The following is an 8,885-nucleotide window of genomic DNA, read 5'->3' as shown; positions in this document are numbered from 1 at the left end:
CCTTCCAGCTTTGTGTGTCTGTCATCCTTGGGCTGTGGCACTTGTTGGATGCTGGAGCTCCTCATTTGAAGCAGCAGGAAGGTGACAGGGAAACTGAAGGGTGTACCCCTTCCTTTTAAGGAGGCTTCCTATACATTCTACAGTTGCACCTTTTTTCTGCTTCCATCTGATTGGTCAGAACTTAGTCACATGGCCACACCCAGTTGCAAGGGAAGCTGACAAATGTAATCTATTAGCTGCGTGTACGGTGGCCAGAGGAAAAATAGGTTTTGTTATAAGGAATGGGAGGACGATATTGGGAGGCTATTCACAATCTTCTTCCACTTCCTTTCTAACTCTAAATTGTGATGAATAACTGAATACTCCCGGTGTTCTGAATATTCGGTAAGAATGTGTATATAAATTAACATATTTAATCCTCATATAGTCAATAAAATGCCACAGGATGGGAGTCAACAGACACCTAAAATTATGAAACAAAGCAGGATACAATAACAACCCAGGACCTGGGTTCAAATTCTGATTCATTTTCAATTGAGTAATCTCAGCTGACCTACAGTGGTAATGAGTAAAACCCAGAAAACTATTTAAAACTTTTAAAATCTTTGAGTTAGCGATACTTTTGTATAAATTGTTTAGTAGCAAGTTTAAAAAAAAAAATCCTTGGGCTGTTTTCTATATATGATTTCTTAAAATATATTTGATAAGCTTAGGAGAATGTGATGATTAAGTGTTTAAGTATGATTTATTAGATAAAGAATTGTTTAAACTCTAAGAAAGATTTTGCTTGTGAGATTTATAAATCTGTACTGTTAAGTGTTTGAGAGAATAAAATGTAGTAAACTCATATTTGAAATGTCTAAAGGAATCTCATTAACTATGTAGGAGGTATTCACTGTTTAAGAAATTCTCATTTATTAAATTTATGAATGAACTAAACATTAATCAAAGAATGAGTTCATTTGATTTATAAAAAGATATGGGGGCTTCCCTGATGGCGCAGTGGTTGAGAATCTGCCTGCCAATGCAGGAGACACGGGTTCGAGCCCTGGTCTGGGAAGATCCCACATGCCGCGGAGCAACAAAGCCCGTGAGCCACAACTACTGAGCCTGCGGGTCTGGAGCCTGTGCTCCGCAACAAGAGAGGCCGCGATAGTGAGAGGCCCGCGCACCGCGATGAAGAGTGGCCCCCGCTTGCCACAACTAGAGAAAGCCCTCGCACAGAAATGAAGACCCAACACAGCCATAAATAAATAAATAAATAAATAAATAAATAAATAAATAATAAAAAGGTTTAAAAAAAAAAAAAGATATGTTCTGGGACTTCCCTGGTGATGCAGTGGAATCTGCCTGCCAATGCAGCGGACATGGGTTCAAGCCCTAGTCCAGGAAGATCCCACATGCCACGAAGCAACTAAGCCCATGTGTCACAACTACTGAGCCCGTGTGCCACAACTACTGAAACCCATGCGCCTAGAGCCCGTGCTCCACAACAAGAGAAGCCACTGCAATGAGAAGCCCGCACACCACAACAAAGAGTAGCCCCCACTCGCTGCAACTAGAGAAAGCCCACACGCAGCAAGGAAGACCCAGGGCAGCCAGAAATAGATAAATAAATTTCTTAAAAAAAATATATATGATCTAATATATAGCAGCATAAAAATATAAAAGTACTGTTTGCAAATAGTGTTTAATGGCTTAAAAATGAAAACTTTCAATATAGTGAATATTAATTAAAATCCAAGTAATTGGGAGTGTTCCTTTGCACACAGAAAAGCCCTCTCTATCATTAAAAAACCACCAGGAGTAAATGTCCATCAACGGAAGAACGGATAAAGAAGATGTGGTATATATATACAATGGAATATTACTCAGCCATAAAAAAGAATGGAATAATGCCATTTGCAGCAACATGGATGGACCTAGAGATCATCATACTAAGTGAAGTAAGTCAGGCGGAGAAAGACACACATATCGCTTATATGTGGAATCTACAAAAAAGATACAAATGAACTTATTTACAAAACAGAAATAGACCCACAGACATAGAAAAACAAATTTATGGTTACCAAAGGGGAAGGAAGGGAGGGATAAATTAGGAGTTTGGGACTGACAAATACACACTACTGTATATAAAATAGATAACCAACAAGGACCTACTGTATAGCACAGGGAATGCTACTCAATATTTTGTGATAAACTATAAGGGGAAAGAATCTGACAAAGAATATATATATACATATATATATATATATATATGAATCACTGTGCTGTACACCTGAAACTAACACAACATTGTAAATCAACTCTACTTCAATTTGAAAAAGAAAAAAATCACCAGCAGATATTATTTCCCCCTTCACAAATGAAGTGAGGCTCAGAGTAGTTAAGTAATTTGCCGTATGTCCCACACTGGGTTTCATAGCTGGGATTCAACCTGAACTTTCCCGTCCTATCTCAGGCAAGGCTAGAGTTCTGTTTCCAGGAGGGAGCTCAGGGCGTCCTGGCTCAGCAGCAGCTAGGAAGCTGAGGTTCAGGGGGACTGTCTTTCTCTCTGGCTAGAATTGAGGTACCTGGCTGAATGCCTCTGCACTGTGAGCTTCCAGGATCCCTCACATGAGTGATAGAAACAAATGCCATATTTGTATCATTTTGAGTTAATTTGTTTAATTGAAAATTAATATATACACATAATAAAAAAATCCAATAAAAGTTTAGAAAGTACAAGAGTCTATGAAAAGTAAGCTGTTCTAATTTTCCTCACTTTGGACCCCTGTAGTTCCCCTCTGCAGAGGCAACCACTGCAAATAATTTCTTGGGCATCTTTCCAGAATCATTCCACGCATATGCTAACTCAGTCATAGCCACGTGTACATACTTCCCACTTTAAACTTTTCAGAGAGTATGTATACTCTCATATTATTTGAATATTTTTTTATCATGTGTATATATTACTTTTTCCGAAATAAATAGGTAGTTTTGCCCAGTTTATTCAGTTGGGTAGGAAAGCATCTTTCAAACTCTGTTTTTTGGATCACAAGACAGTTCATGGGCATTCTCTAGGCATATCTGGAATCACACCACAGCTCTCCAAACTGCTCACTGATAACGCCAATCCAGAAGAACAGGCGCTGTGATGCAGGAGGTTGTGCCTGGGCGTGCCTTTGAGACAGTTTATCTGTGGTTATTTGTCCTTCTGTCTCTGGTACTTTGTTCTCAGCACACAGTTGGATCACTGATGGATCACAGATGGAGGCTCGGATAGCTCTGGTTGGCTTCAGGATTCCAGACCTTTCCGAGGTGAGTTCCTCCGAGCTCTGCTGTAATCATAGATGTACAATAACTTGAAAACCGTGAAGCTCTGTAACTGGGCTTGCATACCAGGGAGCAGAGAAATCCCTGTTGAAGAATCAGTGGGAGAACTCTGAGAATTAACAGGAAAGTTCAGGAAAATGGCTTGTCATGAGAGAATCTTGTAGGAATTGTTCCCTGGATACTAGCAATAATCAGATAAGCCAGTGTTTCCCACATTGTGGGCATTAAAATATGACCTTTATCGTTTTGGGCTATATTCAAGTATGACTCTGCTGTTACTTACTAATTTTTCTTTCAATAGATTAATTTTTATTTAAATTAAATGTATGAAACTATTGTTCACAAAGTAGCCAGAACGTTATTTTTTAAATGTCAGTCAGGTCACATCACCCCTCTGCTCAAAATCTTCCAATAACTTTGATCTGCTTTAGAACATACATCGTCTACAAGGATCTTTGTGATGTGTGCCTCTACGTGCCCTCCTCACCTCATCTACATGCTCCATCCCCATCACTTAGCTTCATCCACAGTGGCCCCCCTGCTTCTTCCCCAACATGTCAAGCTCATTCCAGACACAAAGTCTTTGCATTTGGGGGTGGCTCTGCCTGGAATGCTCCTCCTCCAAAAGAGCATTGATACATTTCACAACCTTGATACATTCTGGTCACAAATAGCTCTTTCTCAGAGAGGGTGATCTAACCGAACTGCCCCCAAATGACACTTGCTTGTCATTTTATGCCCTTTACCTTGCTTTACTTTCCTTCTTAGCATTTATTACCACCCAAAATATTATACAATTATTCATGTCTTTAATTATTACCTATCTCCCCTGGCTAGAATGTAAGCACCAAGAAATCAGGGGGCTTTACTTTTTAGTTCACTATTGTATTCCCAGAACCTACCATGGAGCCTAGAACAGAGTAAGTGCTTAATAAGCAATTGTTGAATGGAGGGACAGATAGAAAAATGGAATAGATTTGATTACTGAGGAATAGACCCTATTATTTAATAAAGGAAGCTTCACAAATAAATAGGATGAATGGATTAGTCAATAAAGGTTATAGAGAAAGCTGACTAGCCTTTTTTTTTTAAAGTGAATAGAGATACTTGTCACCATCATACAACTAACTAAATATGGATTAAAAATGTGGATAATTTAGAGAAAATAATTTTTTTAAAAAAAACTAAAAATATAGCTGAATTTTCTTCTGATTTCTCATTGGGAAAGAACTTTCTAATCTAAAAAACAGTGGAAAAATAACAAATGAAAAGTTCACTACATTTGAATTCATAAACTTAACTTCTTTAGGATATTTATTGCATTAAGCATTATTTATTTGTTTTTGCATTTCTCAGGGAAATGTAAATTATAATCACAATGAAATACCACTACACATCTACTACAATGGCTGAAAAACAGAACCCCAAAACAGGGAATTCCCTGGCAGTCCAGTGGTTAGGACTCCGCGTTCTCACTGCGAGGGCCTGGGTTCGATCCCTGATTGGGGAACTAAGATTCTGCAAGCCTCGGGGCACAGCCAAAACAAAAAAAAGCAAAAACAAAACCCAAGACAAAACTGGCAATACTGAGGACCAGCGAAGATGTGGAGCAAAGGAAATTTTCATGAAGTTTTGGTAGGAATATAAAATGGTCGATCCATTCTGGAAAATAGTTTGGTGGTTTTCTTATAAGGTGAAATATTCACTCACTTTATAGCCCAGTGATCCCACTTTGAGGTATTTACCTGAGAGAAATGAAAATTTACGTTCAAACACTTGTATGTGAGTGTTTATAGTGGCTATATTCATTATTGACAAAAACTGAAAATAACCCAAATGTCCTTCAACTGGTATTTGGATAAACAAAATATGGGATTCCATACATATTACTCAGCAATAAAAAAGGAACAAGGTATTGACATATACAATAACATGGATGAATGTCTCAAATGCCTTATACTAATTGAAAGAAGCCAGACTTAAAAGGCTATATTCTATATGATTTCTTTATATGACATTCTGGAAAAGGCAAAACTATAGGGACAGAAAAGAGATGGGTAGTTGCCAGGGGCTAGAGGCAGGAGAAGGGAGGAGAAGGATTGACTATAGAAGGACATGGGGAAGTTTTTTGGAGGTGATGGAAATATTCTATAAATTGATTGTGATGCTGGTTACCCAACTGTATGTGTTTGTAAAACTTCATAGAAATTTATACTAAAAGGGTGAATTTTACTGCGTGTAAAATATATCACAATAAACCTTACTTTTTAAAAAAAGAGAAATTTAGAAGGTAATCAAACTGGAAAATGTTTTTTAAAAAGCGTGACAAAGACTTTGTTATAAAGCAGAAAGTAACACACCATTGTAAAGCAATTATACTCCAATAAAGATGTTTAAAAAAAAAGTGTGACTAAGTATGTGTACTGTTAATAGATAAACAGTACATAAAATTGATGAGAAACACTAGTTGCTAAATAACAAAGGAAAAAACTGTTCATTCTAACTAGGAATCAACTAATTGAAATTAGAGCACATTGACATACCATTTCCCACATTTATTCTCTTCCTCCACTGCCTTTTTTTAAGGTTAATACAGAATGTGGGTAATGGTGTGGAGGGATATATATGCTCACACAATTTCAGTGAGAGTGTAAATTGCTTCATATCTTCCTGGGAAGTAGTCTGGCAGATCGATATCAAGAGATGAAGAAGAGTTCATGATTTTTATTACAGTAATTTTACCTCTAAGAATCTGTCCTAAGGAAATAAACCGAGGTGTGAGAATAGTTTTGTGTATAAAGATGATTGGCACAAATTATTTACAGCAGCAAAATGTTTGGAACAGCCTAAGTGTCTGTATTAAGGTAATGTTCACAAAAATTATAGTTTATTCATATGAAGAAATAGTATAAGGTAGCCATTGAGAATGATGTTTTTGAAGAATTTTTAACAGAAAAAGTGCTTATGAAATAATGTTAAGAATATAGAATAGTATAAAAAGTATAATCTCAACTGTGTAAAAGTATTCATACATAAAAAAGTTCAAGAAGTCAATTTGCTAACATGTTGACCATAGTTATCTGGGGTAACTGATTTTATTTTCTTTCTTATTGGCTTCTGTTTTTTTCTTAAAAATACCCCAAAAATGCTCTTGTGAAAGAAGCATTCTAATGTTAAGGGGACTCAGCAGACATCCCTGACCTTGGGTTCCAGACCACTGGTGTTACTGTTCCACAGAAGCTTGAAAATTTACTATGTTTGTAGGTTTTGCCTCCAAAAACCATAAGCCATAACATTTTGAAATAAAATACAGGGACTTCCCTGGTGACACAGTGGCTAAGAATCCGCCTGTTAATGCAGGGGACACGGGTTCAATCTCTGGTCTGGGAAGATCCCACATGCTGCGGAGTAGCTAAACCCGTGAGCCACAACTACTGAGCCTGTGCTCTAGAGCCCGCGAGCCACAACTACTGAAGCCCGCGTGCCTAGAGCCTGTGCTCCGCAACAAGAGAAGCCACCGCAATGAGAAGCTGCAACTAGAAAAAGCCCGCGTGCAGCAATGAAGACCCAATGCAGCCAAAAATAAATAAAAAATAAATAAATTTATTATTTAAAAAAAGAAATAAAATACAATAATGTTTGGGCTATATTAGAGGTTTTCTTAGAAATTAAATTATGGTTATTTATACTTCTGTGGTTAGAGTTCAAACTTTTATTTTATTTTTTGGCCACACCACGAGGCTTGTGGGATCTTAGGTCCCTGACCAGGGATCGAACCCGGGCCCTCGGTGGTGAGAGTGCGGAGTCCTAACCACTGGACCACTGGGGAATTCCCAGAGTTCAAATTTTTAAATATGAGATTCAAGACTCTCTAAGACTTCACTGTCCATTATGGTAGCCTCTAGTCACACGTGGCTAGTGAGCACTTGAACTGTGGCCAGAATTAACTGAGAGCTTCTGAAGACCTCAAATGAGGTCTTCAGAACACCACATTTTGAAGACTTCAAATGAAGAGAAGAATATAAAATATATCGTTAATAATTTTTTATATTGATACACGTTGAAATGTCATGTTGTATATGTAGGTTAAATAAAATGTATTATTAAAATTAATTTCACCTATTTCTTTTTACTTTTTCAATGTGGTTACCAGAAAATGTTAAGTTATATATATAGCTTGCATTATATGTCTGTTGGGAAGAGCCGTTTTAAAATCTGTTCTCAATCTAGCCTTTGAGCCTCATTTTCTCCCTCATGTTTGCACAGGAATAAACGATGTAGACCCCCTCCTTCATTCCCATAAGATAAAATGCTATTAGTTGGGCACTTTTTTGCTGCTGTTTCCTCAGCCTGCAGTGCCTTTCTCCATCTTAATTCATGTTTAAATCCTATTCATCCTTAGGCCCAACTAAAATGCTGCCATATCAATGAGGTTTTCTGCATTAAATAGGGATCCTATTCAGCTGCATGCAATAGAAACCAGTTAGATACCTCTATCAACTAGGTGTTTCTCTTTCTCCTGTGTCCAGAGGTGAGCAGTTCAGGACTTGTGCAGCAGCTCCGTGATACCATCAACCTTCAGGTGCTTTCTGCCTTTTTATTTTACCATAACCTTGGCGTGGGGCTTTTCTATTCATGGTCACTTTATAGTCACAAGATGGCTGCTCCACCTCCAGCCATAAATCTGCATTCCAGGTAGGGAGAAGAAAAAGAAAAGCAACAAAGAGGAAGGGACACATCTATAATAGGAAAGCAGACTTTTCCAGAAATCTTCAGTAGACTTTCACTTGTTTCTCATTGGCCTGTATTATGTCAAACAAAGATCCCAGTTTGCAAGAGAGAGAGGAATTACAGTTCTTTCGGTTTTTTCTGTTGTTGCTGCCCTTATTGTTGGCTTTGGTTTTGATTTTTTTTTTTTGCTGGACACATTGTTGCAAGGACATATTAGTAAAGAAAAGGGGATTCTAGTAGTGCCTGCCCACATCTTTGATTTTAGTGGTCAAAATTTATTTCCCTGGATGGTGCTAGATACACACTGAAATTTTTTTCCACTTTTGCTTCCCCCTTCCTGAGGGATTTCGTTTCGCCCATAAACAGTTTTCCTTCAGGCAAAGAACACAATCGTTTATCACATTTTTGATGTTCTTAATTCCCTTCACATTCTAGTCTTGCCTCTGGGGCCTTTTTATTCATTGTGCACGATGCCTAGAGTCTAAGAGCTTTTCAGGGGTCTGAATATTTTAAACCTGAAAAAAATGTATTGGCTTCTAAATGCACAAAGAAAACAGTGATATCAAAACTCATTAAATATTTAGTTAAGTGTCTCTGAAATATATAGTTATATTCATACATTAATTGTTAAATTTAGTATTCACAAAAATGTTATTATGCTTGAAATATATTTGCAGATTATGGTGTCACTTTCCTGAGTATGCATACTGATTACACAGAAATCATAGCCAACCAGAAATTAAATGATTTACTCCGAGCTTTAGAGGACATTACAGTAGGCTCTCCACATCCTTTCCAGCCAGATGATCAATCCAAGCCTTTCACAGGACCTGTAATTC

The 8,885-nt window shown here is 37.5% G+C and overlaps 1 long non-coding RNA gene across 1 annotated transcript in view; it reads right to left on the bottom strand.

Annotated features, from left to right (window-relative positions):
- Nucleotides 1-6,971: 6,971 nt before the first annotated feature.
- The window catches only part of LOC309659734, a 46,176-nt gene continuing 44,262 nt past the window's right edge, over nt 6,972-8,885 (bottom strand). Inside the window, exon 3 of the long non-coding RNA XR_014262924.1 lies at nt 6,972-7,999. This is a non-coding gene — a long non-coding RNA (uncharacterized lncRNA). The remainder of the gene's footprint in view (nt 8,000-8,885) is intronic.

This window comes from Balaenoptera physalus (assembly GCF_965194825.1).
Source record: "Balaenoptera physalus genome assembly, chromosome: 4".
NCBI classification, from domain to species: Eukaryota; Metazoa; Chordata; class Mammalia; order Artiodactyla; family Balaenopteridae; genus Balaenoptera; species Balaenoptera physalus.
The sequence above is the reverse complement of the archived record's forward strand: the minus strand, read 5'-3'. Positions and strand labels throughout refer to the sequence as shown.